Source organism: Schistocerca gregaria, chromosome 11, assembly GCF_023897955.1.
Source record: "Schistocerca gregaria isolate iqSchGreg1 chromosome 11, iqSchGreg1.2, whole genome shotgun sequence".
In the NCBI taxonomy this organism is placed as follows: Eukaryota; Metazoa; Arthropoda; class Insecta; order Orthoptera; family Acrididae; genus Schistocerca; species Schistocerca gregaria.
Genome location: NC_064930.1, coordinates 142930551 through 142949345, shown reverse-complemented (window position 1 = coordinate 142949345; position 18795 = coordinate 142930551). Strand labels below are relative to the sequence as shown.

The window sequence follows — 18795 nt, the reverse complement described above, 5'->3', positions numbered from 1 at the left end:
ACAAAATAGCAGGTCAGCAACTGGAAGCAGTTAATTCCATAAATTATCTGGGAGTACGCATTAGGAGTGATTTAAAATGGAATGATCATATAAAGTTGATCGTCGGTAAAGCAGATGCCAGACTGAGATTCATTGGAAGAATCCTAAGGAAATGCAATCCGACAACAAAGGAAGTAGGTTACAGTACGCTTGTTCGCCCAATGCTTGAATACTGCTCAGCAGTGTGGGATCCGCACCAGGTAGGGTTGATAGAAGAGATAGAGAAGATCCAACGGAGAGCAGCGCGCTTCGTTACAGGATCATTTAGTAATTGCGAAAGCGTTACGGAGATGATAGATAAACTCCAGTGGAAGACTCTGCAGGAGAGACGCTCAGTAGCTCGGTACGGGCTTTTGTTGAAGTTTCGAGAACATACCTTCACCGAAGAGTCAAGCAGTATATTGCTCCCTCCTACGTATATCTCGCGAAGAGACCATGAGGATAAAATCAGAGAGATTAGAGCCCACACAGAAGCATACCGACAATCCTTCTTTCCACGTACAATACGAGACTGGAATAGAAGGGAGAACCGATAGAGGTACTCAGGGTACCCTCCGCCACACACCGTCAGGTGGCTTGCGGAGTACGGATGTAGATGTAGATGTAGAAATTAATCGTCCGTTCCAGCTACTACACAGCTTTGCAGTCTAACAGTAAATGCCTTACAATGGGCTTTAATTTAGTTCTAACATGAGCACCAGATTTGAACATGAATGCATCCGTACTGCATATTCACGAAAGTTTGTTCCTTGAAAATGTTCAAATGTGTGTGAAATCTTATGGGACTTAACTGCCAAGGTCATCAGTCCCTAAACTTACACACTACTTAACCTATATTATCCTAAGGACAAACACACACACCCACGCCCGAGGGAGGACTCGAACCTCCGCCGGGACCAGCTGCACAGTCCATGACTGCAGCGCCTGAGACCGCTCGGCTAATCCCGCGCGGCTTTGTTCCTTCTGTGTGTCATTTCTACCATAACAATGATAGCTCTGAGGTGCAAACCGAACACATTTGGTGACAGCACAGTGCTGGAATGGGGGAAATTAACGACTGTGAGGCGGAATGTGTACTCTCCTTAACCCTGAGTGCCTGGATCAAGAAATATTAAAGCACTGTAAAAGTAACGTAGACTCGGCACAAAAATCACAGACATCACTGTAGTGGTATTGAATGGAAAATGCACTCTTGTTACCTGGAGTATTTAGGGTACGTATAATATTTCATGGGCACAACTCATGTAAGACGTGTTTCAGTCCCGAGACTTTTCACCTGTAGGGATGGGCCAAAGAAACTGATGTTTGTGTGTCGGTTGTGGCGACGTCTGTTATAAAAATTGGTGCAATAATATTGATGGAAAACAAGAGCACTGAAGATGCAAGAAAGCTGTACCGAAGATTACATAATGAACTGCGAAGAGAAACAGAGCAGGCTAGGAAAAAAATGGCTAAAAGAGGAATGTGATGAAATGGAAGAAGTGGACAGGAAGGGAAGATACGATTTACTATACAACAGATTTGTTTGGTTGTTTCGGGGAAGGAGACCAGACAGCGAGGTCATCGGTCTCATTGGATTAGGAAAGGACGGGGAAGGAAGTCGGCCGTGCCCTTTCAAAGGAACCATCCCGGAATTTGCCTGCAGCGATTTAGGAAAATCACGGAAAACCTAAATCTGGATGGCCGGACGCGGGATTGAACCGTCGTCCTCCCGAATGCGAGTCCAGTGTCTAACCACTGTGCCACCTCGCTCGATATATACAACAGAGTAAAGACTACGACATGGGAACAAAACAGAGCAGGAAGTGCTACTATGGAAATTTTGAGTAAAGGTGAATAAAGGTGAAGAGGTAGTGTGCAAAGATCGTGACGGTGTCCTCCAGAGATGGGAAGAATATGTAAAAGAGCGATATGACACAAATAGCAAACCAGAAACTCTGGAACCTGAATGACACAACAGTGTATGTGATGACGAGAAAGCACCAACCATCATAATGGAAGAAGTAAGGTCTGCCATAGCTGCAATGAAAAATGGCAAAGCGGTCGGTATAAATACAATACCGGAGAAATACAAAAATGCTTGAACCACGATGGAATACGAGAAATATTGAGGTTATGTAATAAAATATATGACAGTGGTGAATGGTCTGAGGACTCTCTGACAACAGTAATGATTCCATTACCGAAAAAACAAGGAGCCAAGAAACGCAGCGAGCACAGGACAATCAGCCTCATTTCACATGCAGCCAAAGTGATGTTAAGAATAATTAATATAAGACCTGGAAAAGTAATGGAGGAGAATCTTGGCGAGGAGCAGTTTGGGTTCAGACGGAATACAGGCACCAGAGATGCAATAGGGCTCCTACAAATCTTGGGAGAAAGGTTTATTGAAAAAGGAAGAGACCTATATATGTGCTTCATCGATCTAGAAAACGCATTTGACAGTGTGGTTTGTCACAAGGTGGCGACTATAATGAGGGAAAAGATAGTGGACTGGAAAACCAGAACACTTGTGAACTCATTATATCTTAATCAAAAAGTTTCAGTTAAAGTGCGAGGAGAAAGTACAGACTTGATCAGACTAGGAAAAGGAGTAAGACAAGGATGATGTTTATCACCTACTCTTTTCAACCTCTACTTGGAAAATATGATTGACCGATGCTCATTAGATGACAAGGGAGTAGAAATGGAGGAAGAAGAGTAGGGTGTTTGAGGTTTGCTGATGATGTGGTCCTTCTAGCCACAGGGGAAAAAGAATTACAGGATTTGGTGGACACCATTGCAACTAACGGAAAAAATAGGGAATGAAAATTAACACAAGTAAAAGTATTGGCACTAGGAGGAAACAAGGAAATAAAAATTACGCTGAATGGAGAAACACTAGAACAGGTGCAAAATTTTAAGTATGTTGGAAGCAGTATATACACCGACTGGAAGTGGACCACGGACACTAAAACAAGGATAACAACGGCAAAAGAGGCGTTTTATTTTCTGCAGCAGTCTGGACAGAGAACTCAGGAAGAGACTCATAAAATGTCTTGTATGGAGTGCTCTTCTACATGGCGCCGAAACGTGGACTATGAGGAAAAAAGACAGAGAAAGGCTGGAGGCTTTTGAGTTCTGGACATGGCAGAAGATGGAAAGAATAAGTCGAATGGACAGAGTAAAAAATGAAGAGGTACTGAGAAGACTGGTAGAGAAAAGATAGTTACTGGATCTAATAAAAAGAAGAAAAAGAAATTAGATTGGGCATATATTAAGAAAGAATGACGGACAGATAAAAACAGTTTTAGAAGGTTATGTATAAGGGAAAAGAAAGCGAGGAAGGAAGAGATTCCAGATACTGGACGACATGATGGACGGTACGACATACAGCAGGCTTAAGAAGGAAGCAATGGATCGCAGAAAATGGAGAGGCAAAGGAGCTGCTAATATAGCATATAACTGATGATGATGATGAATATTGATGTTTTAAACATCCGCCCCTGCCTTGAGAAAGACGGCTGTGTTTGTGTGTAGCTTAAAACCGAATGGCAGCCGACAGCAGCTGTGGCGACGTTGCAGCGGCGTGCGACGGACGCCCGCAGCCAAGTACTTTCAATCGTCGTATAGGCGCGAGGGCACGTTAACGAAGCGGATGCGGCTGATACAGGCCGATAATGCAGGGCGCGCTACGTATGTAAGGCGTCACATCCGCTCACACTGCCAGCGTGGCTCATGCTACTGCAGAGTGGGGCTGGTTAAAAACGACAGCGATATTTTAGTTCTGAATACGAACAACTGCGTGAAAAAAAAATAACTGGCCATAGCAACAGTACCAGAAGTTTCATCTCTAAATAAAACTTTTAACTCTCTGTCAAGAGCTCCCCAAAGAGCGCCAAGATTAGGCACGTGAACTACGGGAGTAGCCCAATTTAAAATATAAATTTACATTTCTGCCCTACTTTTTTTCGTTTTGCCTTTGTAAGTAATGTTACATATGTTCCTTGTAAAGAAATAAAAGTCAGAAATGAAAGTAAAATCTGCTTCTCGAAGCACATGCGAATAACTATTCAGCCATAATAATGGTTTTATTGAACAAAACAGTTTCAAGTAATTAAGACACACAGAATTTTACTTTTATTAAATTTTTTGTAACTAGCTGGGGCACCCGGCATTTGCTAAGGGAGTTGATACGAGATTGTGTGGTAGTTGAGAGGTAAGAAAATTATTGAAAATATTTTCTAAATATTTACAATACTTATTAACAAAAACTCTAAGTACACTTCACACACATTTCATATTTTATTTCCTGTTTACATTATCACTTTGACTACTCACACTTCACTGTTTGTTTTTATTCACTGCACCATTTGTCAGTTCCTCCCTTCGTCACTGATGAGAAACTGACATTCGAACCCCCATGTTGTTCTCAATGGAGAGACGTCTACAGATGTTAAAGTAACCTCTGGCGTGCCACAGGGGAGTGTTATGGGACCATTGTTTTTCACAATATATATAAATGACCTAGTAGGTAGTGTCGGAAGTTCCGTGCGGCTTTTCGCAGATGATGCTGTAGTATACAGAGAAGTTGCAGCATTAGAAAATTGCAGCGAAATGCAGGAAGATCTGCAGCGGATAGGCACTCGGTGCAAGGAGTGGCAACAACAAAAGGGATAGATTAACTGATGAAGTAAATGTCTCAAACAACTGTAACTATTAGACCAATTTCCCCACCCCAGGCAGGATGTCTGCCTCCCCAAGACGTCATCATGTGGCCCTTGATATGGACAATGTCGGCCACAGCATAAATAGTACAGTATGAATTAGCTAGAGAAGAAATGCTTATGTTGACAAATATTACTGAACTCATGATATAACACTGGCTTTGTTCCATTACAAGGGCGACATCAAATATTCGTAGCTTACAGTGTAACTGAAGATGGCACTTGGTTTATGCATGTTTCTAATCTGCATCTCAAACATGTTCATAGAAACAACAAATCAAATGCAGTCGCATTCGCTGCTTGAATTAACTCTCACATCTATAGTGTGACAGAACAGATCAACCATGTAAGTCCATTTTCATGCTAGAACACAATTTTGTTTTTTTACCAAACATGTTTTACTACAGTTCTGTCATCTTTGGTAGGGGTATCGTTTTGTTACTATGGCAGGGAAAGAAATCAGTCGTAAGACTACATTAATAAAGCATATCATCATTTTTGCTCCAGTTGCTCTTTTCTGAATTGTACTTGATAACATTGGTAGCATAGATACAACTGTCCAGTGCATAATCCCAGTTTCTGCCACTAGTTCGCGTCACAGTCGTGGCTCTGGAATCATGGGAAATTTAAAAATCCGAGATGACAAGTAGTGCAAAGTACAGAATTTGGCGGGAAGTTCAAAGCATGCGAATGGTCCTGCGTGATGGGAAATTTAAAAATCAGACATGGCGGATGGTGATATATAAAAGAAAGTGGGAAATTAAAAAAAAAAAAAAACGAACGTGTTGCAGATGAGAAACTTGGTGGGAAATTTAAAAAAAAAGCCAAGATGGTGGAACTAGAGAAATTGTACATTATTTCCCTTGTCTTCATCTCTTATTTCGCACCAGTCACATCAAAGTGTTAAAATGAGATGTAAAAAATGGTGTCAAGTTCAATTATTTCTGTGACGTCAGCAATAATTATGTATGAGGGTTGAATGGAAAGTAATGCCTCCATCTTCGTTAATTGGGTTTGGATGAGAATATATGCAGAAATAATCCTTAGAAAATGATTTTTAGTTACCAATATTCACTTTTCCACATAATCACCAGACAATTGGATACATTTCTGCCAACGATGAACAAGTTTTCTGGAAGCCATCATGGAAGAAGTCGACACTCTGTTTTTGCAACCAGTGTCTCAACGTCTTCATCAGAAGCATAATGATGTCCCATGATTGAATGGAGAAAGGCGTCACCTTCATTCTCGCAATGCAAGAGGAGTTCCTGGCAAATTTCAAGTCTGAGCGCATTCATTTAAGGAGTCAGTATCCAGGGTACCCATCGTGCACAGATCTTCCGATAGCCAAGCAAAGCAATAATGTGGCACACACGTTCTTGTGAAACGCCGATTGTGCTTGCAGTTTCTCTCTGAGTGACACGACGACCTCCCTGAATCAATGTGTCAACATTTTGCTTCTCAAACTCGGTGGCTGCTGTCACTGGACGTCCAACTCTTTGTTTGTCACGGATATCAGTTGTTACCGCCTCAACATCTTTAAACTTACTCGCCCAACGATGCACAGTACTCACATCTGCACAATCACCATAAACTGCTTTCATTCTCTTATGAATCTGCTTTGGGGTGACACCATCTGCTGTCAAGAATTCAATGACTGCACATTGCTTAAATCGCATTGACTGACTATCTGCACAGTGTTCCATACTTTATTCTGTAACAACACAACCGCTCAATTCTAAGGCTTCCTGCCAACTGGAGCTGTAGAGAAGAGGCTACAGAACGAGCCAGAATCTGCCACATACCAATGCTGCCTACCCGTAAAGAGTTACGAAGCTGGAGGATGCCTCCATCCCATTCCCTCTCCAGGCAAATACATAGAAGTAATAAAAACCCCTTCCTATCCTCTCCAGCCAATAGGAACATGGTATTAAAATGGTGTGTAAAATTGGCACCAAGTATGTAGTAAAACATTACGAAACTTTTACTTCACACTCAAAGATTTTAGTTATTTCTGTGGAAGTCAAACATATTCACTATTTCTGAAAGATATTTACGTACCAGTACCATTGTCTTTAATCAGTGTAATATTATTGTTGTGATGCATAAAACAGGATATTAGAGAAGAACTGCAAGTCTTTAGCCTCAATAATAAAATTCGAGATTACAGAAGAAAATGGAACAAACACCTACAAAGATTGGAGAGTTAGAGACTTACCTTAAGGGCAAGAAATTATAAGTGACACGGGAGAAGAGACAGAGCAAGACCACGACAGAGATGGGTAGCGTAATAGGCAGTTCTTGCCTAATATCTGAAGAGAAGATAAAGGAGAAGATGAAAAAGGTGTCAAGTTACGTGATTTACATATAATTTCTCACACATAGATATTTCAAAAGCATTGTATTAAAACACCTATCAGTTCCAAATTAAATTAATATAGGCATCCCAAAGGGGAGTGTATACGTCCAGTAATTTTTCTTATTTGTGTTAATGATTTCTCATTGGGTGTCAGGTATGGAGAGAAAGTACTATTTACTGATGACAGCAACACAGTGATCACAGCTAAAAGTCAAACACAGCTGACGGAAAAGGCTAATACAGTGCTCCACAGCTGGTCACTGAAAACTAAAGTAACTCTAAACATAAATAAGACTAATTATATGTACTCCCAGTTGAATAAAAAATAAAATGGTCCTAGATTAAAAATTAATGATGACCAACTAAAATATGTAATGGATAGCAAATTATTGGGGTTGATGGTAGACTGTCAGCTGAAATGGCACAGAGCATGTTGTAGCTTTAGCAAAGAGACTAACTGCAGCATGTTATTCTTTGAGAGCACTTGGACCAGTCTGAAATATTTCATGTCTCATAGTGACCTATTTTAAAAGCACTCTGTCTTCGGGCCACAACTGGTCCATCGGGACCATCCGGCCGCCGTTTCATTCTCAGGTGAGGATGCGGATAGGAGGGGTGTGTGGTCAGCACACCGCTCTCCCGGTCGTTTTGATGGTTTTCTTTGACCGGAGCCGCTACTATTCGGTCGAGTAGCTCCTCAATTGGCATCACAAGGCTGAATGCACCCCAAAAAATGGCAACAGCGCATGGCGACTGGATAGTGACCCATCAAGTGCCGGCAACACCCGACAGCGCTTAACTTCGGTGATCTCACGGGAACCGGTGTAGCCACTGCGGCAAGGCCATTACCTAGTGACCTATTTTAGGTATGTACATTTAATCCTTAGATAGGGAATTATGTTTTGGACAACCATCACTAGCAACATTTTGACTGTGTTCAGATGAAAGGGCTATACGGACAAAACAAATAGTAGCAATAGGGCCCATCATACTAATTTATTCAAAAACCTAGAAGTTCTGACTGTGCATATATAAATACATTTTTAATCTTCAATGTACATACGAAAAGATATTCGTCTGTGTACTGCAAACATCTCAATACATGACAACAAATGTGATTCAGTCATTAATTATACCTGAACAGGAGAAACAAGTAAAAAACACAGAATAAGTTGCAATAAAATGTCCTAAAACTGTACAGCAGGCTGCAAAAAGAAATTAAAGGTGTAAATGATCTCCATACCTTTACCAACATATTTACTAAGTAAAGGCTATTACACTGAAAATGAATATTTAGAATAACTATACGTAGGCACTCACTATTCATGAATTCATACATTTAAGTAACATACATTTAAGTAACATAGATTTAAGCAACACTATACACCACTATTATAGATAATATACTGTAAGACCACTTAAAAGAACAGCTAAATTAATAGTAAAACATTATACCAACAGTTAATAATGTCCATGCAATTTGTATTGGTCTACAGATGAAATAACGTATCAGTGAATGTCTGGCACAATATTAAAGTGATCTTATGGCAAAAAAAAAAAAAAAAAAAAAAAAAAAAAAAAAAAAAAAAGTTGAAGAATTTATGCGGTAGGAAGTTTTTGAAGAAGACTAGTTATAGGGTAGTTAATGAATGCTTCGATACCACTAAAAGCTTAGCAGATTGTGTACTACCTATCCACAATACATAATGGGAAAAGTTACAAACTATGGTTTTTGTTAATTTCTGTAAGCAGATTATGGTTCACTTATATACCGAATCAACATCATCAACATTATTTCATATCATTTAAGCCTAATTAATAGAAAGTTTTAATTAGAAAACCTAATATTGTGAATTAACATACTGTCTTTAGTTTCAGCGAGATTTGTAATTTAATCCTCGTCATTGCACTATTAAATTCCCACAGTAGTGTTAGGAGAAATATCTATTTGTAATTAAACCACTGATTAATTAACAAAATTTGTAAATTTCAATTTGCCTAAAAACAAACTTTTCGAACACTTGTCAATCATCTGGTGTGCTTAACGTGACTTGAGCACTTCGTGTATCATGTCAATAACGAAAAACCAATTAGATCAGTTGCAATTAACTTTTTCATTAACGATTCTCCAATATTCTGAAGTAAAGACTATTGATTTTCAGTCATTTTGATACTACGAAATTATCATACAAAATTTTAATCTGAAATTCCGTTTCGGAATATTGTGCTGTACCTCAGTTAATGCCGGGAATGAAATCGCGCGTGAAATCAAGATGCAATTAATGTTTTTTTTTTGATAGGTATTCGTATTTAACTTCATAATTAAGTTTACACGTAAAAGTCAAAAGAACGATATTTAGAAATGTATTCCGAATGATTCATCATTTATTGTCTTTAAAATCGTATAAACAATTTGTAGTAATCATTAGTTTTACATTATACAACAGTGAATGTGATTGGACAAACAAACCAAAGACCGTACATTGTTAAGATATGTATATATTGTGTGCGGATGCAAAGCCTACAAGGGAGTCGCAATTTAGCCAAATGTAATGATGCAGTGTCTAACAGTTGTTGTTAGTAGAAAACCACTTATGTGTGAACATCTTTCGAAAAAATGCATCTCCTGTTAAAAGGATTCATCTGTGTGTTGGGAAATATCATTTTAACATCCAAGTTTTCATCACGTCCGAAGTCCAGGCAAATCTGCAGTATACGTCTTCTAATGGAATTTATTGGTGGAAGAGATTCATCGTGTCAAATATTCCACTGCGAAAAGTACATGACTTTGTAGTACAAGGAATCTCTCATAATGAGGAGTATTTTAAGTTAACATTAGAAAGTGCATGCAAAAAGCTTTCGTTCAAATTTGTGAATTGCAGAGAACACCAGCAAGCAGTTTCAATAATTTTGTTTATGCTTAGAGCGTAATAACAGTTATTCCCAGCAGATGTGGTTTGCAGTACCCAAGACGTTGCCGACGCCGAGAACTGACCGTGTCGTCGTCGTGTGCTTAATTTAAAGTGATCGCACTGATTGAATGATTGGAGTGACATTATTGCTTCGTCCGGCAACTGTTCACACGCACCCTGTTGCCAACATGGTTGCCAACGTATCAGCGTACAACGCAGCGACAACCGATGAGCAAGATGGCGTATTTGTTTACTTCTATGTGTTAACCCTTGAGTTGGTATCGTAAGCTCCGTTCATTTTTTTTTTTTTTTTTTCGTATGTAATTTATTCGTCACGCCGTGAGTAGATAATACTTGCACCAACTGTAGATTGTAAATTGTTGTACGAAGCTTGGAACAACGCACCGGTTTTTTCGAAGATTATGTGGACGCTGGTTGAGACTGATTATGCAAGAAGATAAGTCAACTCTGCATCTTCAGGATTTGTGTCACAGGCTGCCTATTTAGCGTACGGTGAGTATAGTCTGTATGTCATAGCCATAATCTCGTTGTACATGTGAGAACTTGTGTAATGTAGCTTCCATCCGACCTGTCGCTGTGTATAATTCTCTCAGCAATGTTTTGTTCAGTTAGGACATTCCACATCATAACGTCTGACGTGAATATAAACAGCTTTTCTGACGTGATACAGAACTAATTTAGCTCCTATAACTCTCAGAGCAAAGAACCTACGTACAGATTGGAGGAATTGTCCATGTTTTGAAGTAATTGACGCCTTTCATCTGCCTCTCAAGCATTATTCATTATTCCAAAATCATCAAACGAGTGCCTTAAGAGTCTATTTGCATCTTGATGGTTCATTGCTGTGTCGTCGTTAGATTCAAATTTTCGATATTTTTTACTGCACAGGCCATATAACTAAAAATACAAAGTAATGCTAACGATTAGGTACTAGATAAGTAACTTTCACTAGCACACACGCTCAGTGACATACCAAAAAAAAAGTTAATCTACTTTGTTTACAAGCAAATTCTTTGCAAGTTGTTCTCCCATAGGAAGAGGTCTTGTAATTACATACATTTGATACGATTTGTTGATAACTGCCTAACGTACTAAACATTTGGGACAATTTTCCAGGAATTGTCCATATTAAAATTATTAAGTTTTACCGAAAAGTGTGATTTAACAATGATGCCTCCCAGGTCTTTGTCTTTTTAATGTATTTCCAATGAGTCACCCAATAGTGTGCGCACAGCACTACATGGCCCATATCTAGGAATGAAGGAATTGGTAGAAGTCGGATTACTTCGGACCAACACAAAATATATCCACCTGTTGCCAGAGATTGGTACCAAGCAACGCTCAGTGACATACATAATAGACACTGCCATTCAAGAGTTGTCGTTACTAGAGCATGTTTTCATACTGACTGATAAGATTATGCAGATATAAATTTAATTGTTTGAACTGTATTTCCTTTTAATTTATTTTGTAGGTTTACTATTTGTCAGTGTAAAAGTTACGTGGTGGCATTAGATTTCCAGCTGTTAGAAATAGTCATTGTCACATTTTATAATGTTATGAATGTTGAATGATTTATGTCATTTCAGACTGTAGTTACTCTTCTATGATGTGCATTTGCAAACTAGTACTTAAACTGTTTGTTAGCAACTATTTTCAAAGGGTATTGCCAAACCTTTATAGTGCAGAATTTGTCTTACTGATGTAACAACTGGGTTACATTTACATGACTGGCATGGTGGTAAAGTGAAATGTAGCATCAAGTAAAATTTTTGAGAGATATGTACATTAATTTTTCCATGCTTTTTTTCTGTATGATGTTATGCATTGCATCTAACTACAACGGTTGCTGTGGTCAATTTTTCATTTGTATCTTCAAACTTATGAGCAAAAAATAGAGGACTACATATTTTATTTGTCCTTCTGAGCATGAATTTAGTTTGTATGTTGCAGCTTAGGTCTGTTTTAATCTGTTGGAGTTCATTTGCATTGATAGCGCAATTCTATGTCATACTGATCATTGTCATACCAGGTTGTTAATTTCTAAATACAAAATTTGTCTATAATGTCACAAAAGATTCACGCATAATGTGACTGCATTTGCTGCAGTATTTTCAGGGTTGGATGCACAATTATTCATTTGGCATCTTTGAGTATTCCATTTACATATAAAGCATCCCTGGGCGATTTCATGTCAGATGATACGCGTCAAGAGTGAATGTGTGACATCACTATTTCAAAGTTTCCTGAGAAAAATATATGTTGAAGCTCCACATGATACACCTCCAAAAATACAATATTTTGATTTTCTGATGATTTGTTAAAATGCTACAAACCTCTCTAAACCAGATTCTTTCTGAAAATGCCATAACAAAAGGGAAAATTGCAGTAAGGAAACCAAAAGTGATAAGAGATCTGAATTAATTTCAATAAATACTTCGTTCTCATTGCTATGTGTCAGGATTAATAAATACATACATACTTCTGAGCATTTTTGTAACCCTGAGAATTTGTAACTTTTTGTGAATTTCAAAATTATATTTTGAAGATACGAATAATCACAGGATGCTAACTGTCTTCAGAAATGATAAAGTGGAACGACTGCTAAGTCAACGAAAGCCTCAGATTCCATCTGTCTGCTTTGACCCATGACGTAAGGGTGTCTTGGTGTGCCCCGTCATTACTGTGTGTGTGTGGGGGGGGGTCTCTATTTTTTTCTCACGTTGTAATGTTTTGTGTATTGAATGTGTTTTAATTTGCATAGGGATGTATAAATTTTTAATTTTTGAGGTGGTGTGGTTTTGTTTTTCGTGGTTGTACATATAGATGTTTTGGTACTGTCAGCTGTGGTCAAGGGAAATGTCTGATCCCAATTTCCATAGTTTTTGCTGTAGGCGTTGTTGTTTTGGTATATTCAGCTGCCATTTACCTTTATAGGTCAAGGGAAGTATCTGATTCCCGTAGATTTTGTGATTATTTTTTTGGTTTGCTAACTGTCAGATATGAAATGAATACATGAAATTCTTAAACTGTCAAAATATTTGTACATAAAGACGAAATATTCTGAATTTTTTTGGTTATTTAGAAGTTATTTTCTCCAAAAACCCCATCCTAAATGCTCTAAACAATTCATGGTACACTTTAATGGTCATATTTCTTAATACAGTGCTTACCTACACAAAGTGTGAGAAAATTTTTAGGTAGACCTAGCTCTACTCTGAAGGTCAAAAAGTCTTGGACACTTAAAATCAGTTATCAGTAAGTATATAAGTAAATGTCTGTTATTTCAGAATCAAAATAATTACTTTACAACATTACAAGTGAGAGGGGGGAAAAAAATCATCATTTTGTTCGAAAGTATTTGATAACAAAAACAAGATACGGGATATTTATATCCATTTTTTTTATGGTATTATTCAGAAATTAATATTGCCTTCTGTCATAATTTTACTTCATCACGGATTTCTATTAATTAAGATTGTCTACAATGTAACAATCAGCAATGCACTGTTAAAGAGTTCTTTTTCTTCGCATACTCTTTTTTTTAAAAAACTTGTACAGCTGAGCTGAATTTGCACACAGATGAGGATGACCCAACAAGAGCACTACTTGGGATATGGGAACTGCACACCGATCTTTTGATAATGATCGTTTGAAAGAATCAGCAGGAGCACGAGATGTCAGAAATGGGACAGTTATAGCTTGCTGCTCATGACACACCCTTATTATCTGTCCCACCCACCACTGATTGTTGTACACACAAGAAATGAAGTGGCTCACTACAAAGTCTACTAATGTGTGCCATGGTCTCTGCATTTCACACACATTTTCTGGAGAACTGTTCTTGCAATGTATGTGCCACTCCAGGATGCAATCCAGTAGCAACTTGATTGAATGGCGACCATGAGCTTCGTAGGAGACCATTCTTCTGTCTTTTTTTAAATGGAATTCCGTCAAGGTACTTTCATTTAGAATTAAGAGTTTCATGTTTGTTACTGATGTTGATGTGATGTGTGCAAATTGAATAGTATCTCTTATAGCATCAACAGCTTCATGCTGGAGAATAAATCGAGCTGCAAGATGTTTACAGAGACCTACTACCCCATCACATGCACTTTTTCCATATGTCGCTGAAAATATCCATTTTTTGTCTTAATTCCTGTACTATGGTGTTGAACAAGCTGATAAAGCTTTAAAATGAGATACTGCACCATCAGTCACATACATATGTTTAGGAAATGCATGGCTTCTAGATGCTGTGTCATTAATTATCGTGCTGACAGCATAGCATGCGTGATGCGTGTGCACTGTCACGAATGAGATCGCCACTGACAATAGCGAAACTGTGAATATTGAATATTGATATGTGATGTATGCTGGTGGTAACTTTGAATTTTGTTGTGCAAAGTAACAGAACAGTTCTCAGCAAAGTTCAGATGAGGAACTACTGTGTCAGTATTCTGGGATGTGGCTGATTTTACTTCTGCTGTGGCCTGTCTCTGAATCCTACAGACATGATGGCGAGCTATTCCTGTCATGATCCAATGCCTAACCTCTCAAAGAAACTTCTTTGACTCTACTGCCTTCTGCACCAACTCTCCTCCCTCACACAATGCATAAGTTCCTTCATTGTCCATATCCTGAAGGTACAATGCTTCAACAGTCGTTACTTCAGCACTGGGACACATTGCACACCCCTACAGCCAACGTTTATCTTGTGGTTCTTGACATATACACAAAAGCATTAGGCCCATCTCTGTGTCCTTCTTTCCTGTGACACTGCTTGTGGCAGAACAAATAAGTTTCAAATGTGTGTAGTAAATACATGTGCATACTTCCTTCACTGGGCGGCATTGGGTCAAAGGAAGCGTCCGATTCCACCTGTCGGCGTTGACCCGTGACTTAAGGCTGTTGTGGTGTGTAACGTCACGACGGTGCGGAGTTTAGTTCGTGGGAGTGTCGTGTTCGTGTCATTTTGATATGATTGGTGGTGCTCTCTGGTGGTGTATTTGTGTGTTGTGTGTTAAGTGATGTTTTTGGTTTAGTTTGCGTGTGTGGCGTGTTCATAGGTGGCGTGTTGTTGCGGTCGATGGTTCTCTCTGGTGGTGTGTTGATGGATATCGTGTTATGTGACGTATGGGGTTCATTTTAATGGTAGCATTGCACTTGTGTGGTATCGGTGGTGGCTGTACTTTCAGCGGAATATTTTTCTGTGAGTTAACAATTTTGGTTTTGTTATGTCGACGTTGGTAGGTATGGATATGACTGACAAGGTCAACAGTTAAGGTTTCCGGAGGGGGACAGTGCATTGTCTCTAATAAAATTTCTTCAGCTATTCGGCCTGTTAACTGAATTTGTGAAGTGTTTGGTGTGTCGTGAAGAAATGAGGCTTGCTAAAGTTCCGGTGTCTCGGACCCGGGATGGCTATATATGGAGATGTCGTAATGATAACAGGTCAAGGGAAGTGTTCGATTCCAATTTTGATTTTCTAGTTTTTTAAATAGGTAGGATTAAGTGTGGTGGTGGTGAAAATTTTGAGTTTTATAGTGTGCTATTGGTTGTTTCAATGGATTCTGTGTGTAGCGGAATTTGGGAAGGTTGTGGGGTCTTGTTATTTTAGTGTTTTTAGTCATTTGGTATAGTGGCGTGTGTTTATGTTTGTCCCCACCCAAAAGCTCCCAATTTCCACCGCTTGTCCCATTAGTTTCATTATATTTTTGGAGGAATATCTGTTAGGTGGTTTTTCGATCTATTTTCGTGTTTCTCGTCCTGTTTACCTGATGTCATAGGAGTGGTATGAGAGTTGTGAATGATCGTTTCTGCCATATCGGTGACGTCATTGGCCAAATAAGAGGGGTGGAATCGGACGCTTCAGTTATCCCCTGGCATTTTACCCGTTTCGGTCATAAAGAGTAGAATTTTGAGAGACCAGTTTTTAAATTCGTAGATATTAGGAGATTTGCTCCTCGTATTGATCTTGTCCTGTATCTTTTTTATGGTTTTAACTTTTTCGACATTTTCACTAATGAAATAACATCACCTTGGTTAGGACTTTGCCTGCTGCAGTCTTTCTCATCACTTAGATAATATTCCAGAGCAACAGTAAGCATATCATCTTGCACTGATGCCCACAGTAAGGATATGGGCATGCCCAAATACCTAATCAAATAGTGGGAGAAAGTGGGTGTGTCTTTCTACAACTGCTGCTTAGAGTAGCTACCTGATATCAGTGTTAGTAACTGTACCTTCTCAGTGTAGGTGGCTACTGAGAAAGCAGTATTTAGATTTTTAAACCACACATCATGTTTTGTGCACATATTATCTTCAGGTTCTGTGCCAAGTGCGTCTACATTATACACTTCACAAAGTTTTGAATATGTTGCTTGTGTAAAACTCGTTTCAAATTCTTCCACTTATCTTTTTACATACTGTTTTCTTCTTGTGTTTCTTACCTTTCCTGGGCATTCAACACTCGGTCTTCAGGCCGCAAGTGGCCTATCGCGACCACCCGACCGCAGTGTCATCCTCAAGTGAGGATGTGGATAGGAGGGGCATGTGGTCAGCACACCACTATCCTGGTCATTGTGATGGTTTTCTTTGACCGGAGCCGCTACTGACAGTTGAGTAGCTCCTCAATTGGCGTCACGAGGCTGAGTGCACCCCGAATAATGGCAACAGCACATGGCGGCCCAGATGGTCACCCATCCCAGTTCCGGCCATGCCTTTCCTGGAAAAGGGGGGGGGGGGGGGGGAGATTAAAGTAGGGGCTACCACAGAAATGCTAACACTCAACGCAACAGCAGCTTCGCACCCAGGAATATAAATATCTGCACAGTCTACTTCAGTTTCACAATCGGGTGATGGTGATTGTTCAGGTGTGTTGTCACTAAATTTCTTCTTGCAGTGAGTGTAGCAATTCCTGCGCAACAGATGTGATGCCAATACCTTTACGTGAGGACCAATATGTTTCTGCAATACCTCTGATGGATTTCCAACAACTGTGAAGTGTTTTCAACTTTTCTTAAACACCACCTTTTTATATATATATATAATTTTTTTTGCCACCAGTAATCCACCCATCTCACTCTTTCACAGCTGTATTTCCTCACTGACATCTAATAAAAAGTTCAAACTGAACGCAAAACTTGGTGCACAATGGTTTATATGCAAACTCTCACTTGTTTTTAATGGAAGAGTGTTGGAAACAGTGTTGTCAACATTCTTATTTTGCACTAGAAATTCAATGAAGGAAAATATGTTGAATGTTGGAAAATTTTAACACTTTACACTAAAAAATATTTCCCACTGTTTTTCCACCGACTACTTACATATTAACCAAACAATATTTTGTGTAAATCTCTATAAAGTTTTAGGATGGGGTTTTTTGAGCAAAAAAATTCGTAAAAACTCATAAAAATGCAATTTTTTACATTTTTAGTAATAAATATTTACGTAATAAAGATAGTTGAAGAGGAGAAGGTACTGTTTATAATTACATCAGTAGTATCTGGTAATGTGACGGAGAATATAGCATTCTGTGACTCCAAATTAGGAAGGGAAAAAAAAAGAAGTGGAAAGATTGACTTGAATTTCGTATTTTTGTCTTAAATTTGTAAGTGAAAGGAAGGCAACTAAATGTAGCCACACTAAGAGGGAGCTTTAATGCAAAACATCTGCCAGGTCTCCAGTACTTTTGGTTTATTAGTTACAGTTTCTCCCCCATGGACCTTGACGTTGGTGGGCAGGCTTGCGTGCCTCAGTGATACAGATAGCCGTACCGTAGGTGCAACCATAATGGAGGGGTATCTGTTGAGAGGCCAGACAAACGTGTAGTTCTTGAAGAGCGGCAGGAGCCTTTTCAGTAGTTGCAAGGGCAACAGTCTGGATGATTGACTGATCTGGCCTTGTAACAATAACCAAAATGGCCTTGCTGTGTTGGTACTGCGAGCGGCTGAAAGCAAGGGGAAACTATGGCCGTAATTTTTCCTGAGGGCATGCAGCTTTACTGTATGATTAAATGATGATGGCGTTCTCTTGGGTAAAATATTCTGGAGATAAAATAGTCCCCCATTCGGATCTCTGGGCGGGGACTACTCAAGAGGATGTTGTTATCAGGAGAAAGAAAACTGGCGTTCTACGGATCGGAGCGTGGAATGTCAGATCCCTTAATCAGGCAGGTAGGTTAGAAAATTTAAAAAGGGAAATGGATAGGTTAAATTTAGATATAGTGGGAATTAGTGAAGTTTGGTGGCAGGAGGAACAAGACTTCTGGTCAGGTGACTACAGGGTTATAAACACAAAATCAAATAGGGGTAATGCAGGAGTAGGTTTAATAATGAATAGGAAAATAGGAATGCGGGTAAGCTACTACAAACAGCATAGTGAACGCATTATTGTGGCCAAGATAGATACGAAGCCCACACCTACTACAGTAGTAGTATAAGTTTATATGCCAACTAGCTCTGCAGATGAAGAAATTGAAGAAATGTGTGATGAAATAAAAGAAATTATTCATATAGTGAAGGGAGACGAAAATTGAATGGTCAGGGGTGAGAAGGAAACGTAATCTGTGAATATGGATTGGGGCTAAGAAATGATAGAGGAAGCTGCCTGGTAGAATTTTGCACAGAGCACAACTTAATCATTGCTAACACTTGGTTCAAGAATCATAAAAGAAGGTTGTATACATGGAAGAAGCCTGGAGATACTGGCAGAGTTCAGATAGATTATATAATGGTAAGATAGAGATTTAGGAACC

At 39.0% G+C, this 18795-nt stretch overlaps 1 protein-coding gene and 1 long non-coding RNA gene across 8 annotated transcripts in view; one reads left to right on the top strand and one right to left on the bottom strand.

The window, feature by feature from the left end:
- Nucleotides 1-9471: 9471 nt before the first annotated feature.
- LOC126295262 (uncharacterized) lies at nt 9472-10159 on the bottom strand. Its single transcript, XR_007552425.1, has 2 exons — nt 10071-10159; nt 9472-9873 (listed from the first exon to the last, which is right to left on the bottom strand). It is a non-coding gene; the product is annotated as an uncharacterized LOC126295262 (long non-coding RNA).
- LOC126295260 (uncharacterized) overlaps nt 9868-18795 on the top strand; it is a 298048-nt gene continuing 289120 nt past the window's right edge. For all 7 annotated transcript variants that reach the window (XM_049987670.1, XM_049987668.1, XM_049987669.1 and 4 more), the window contains exon 1: nt 9868-10529. The gene's annotated coding sequence lies outside the window, so the exon portion shown is untranslated. The remainder of the gene's footprint in view (nt 10530-18795) is intronic.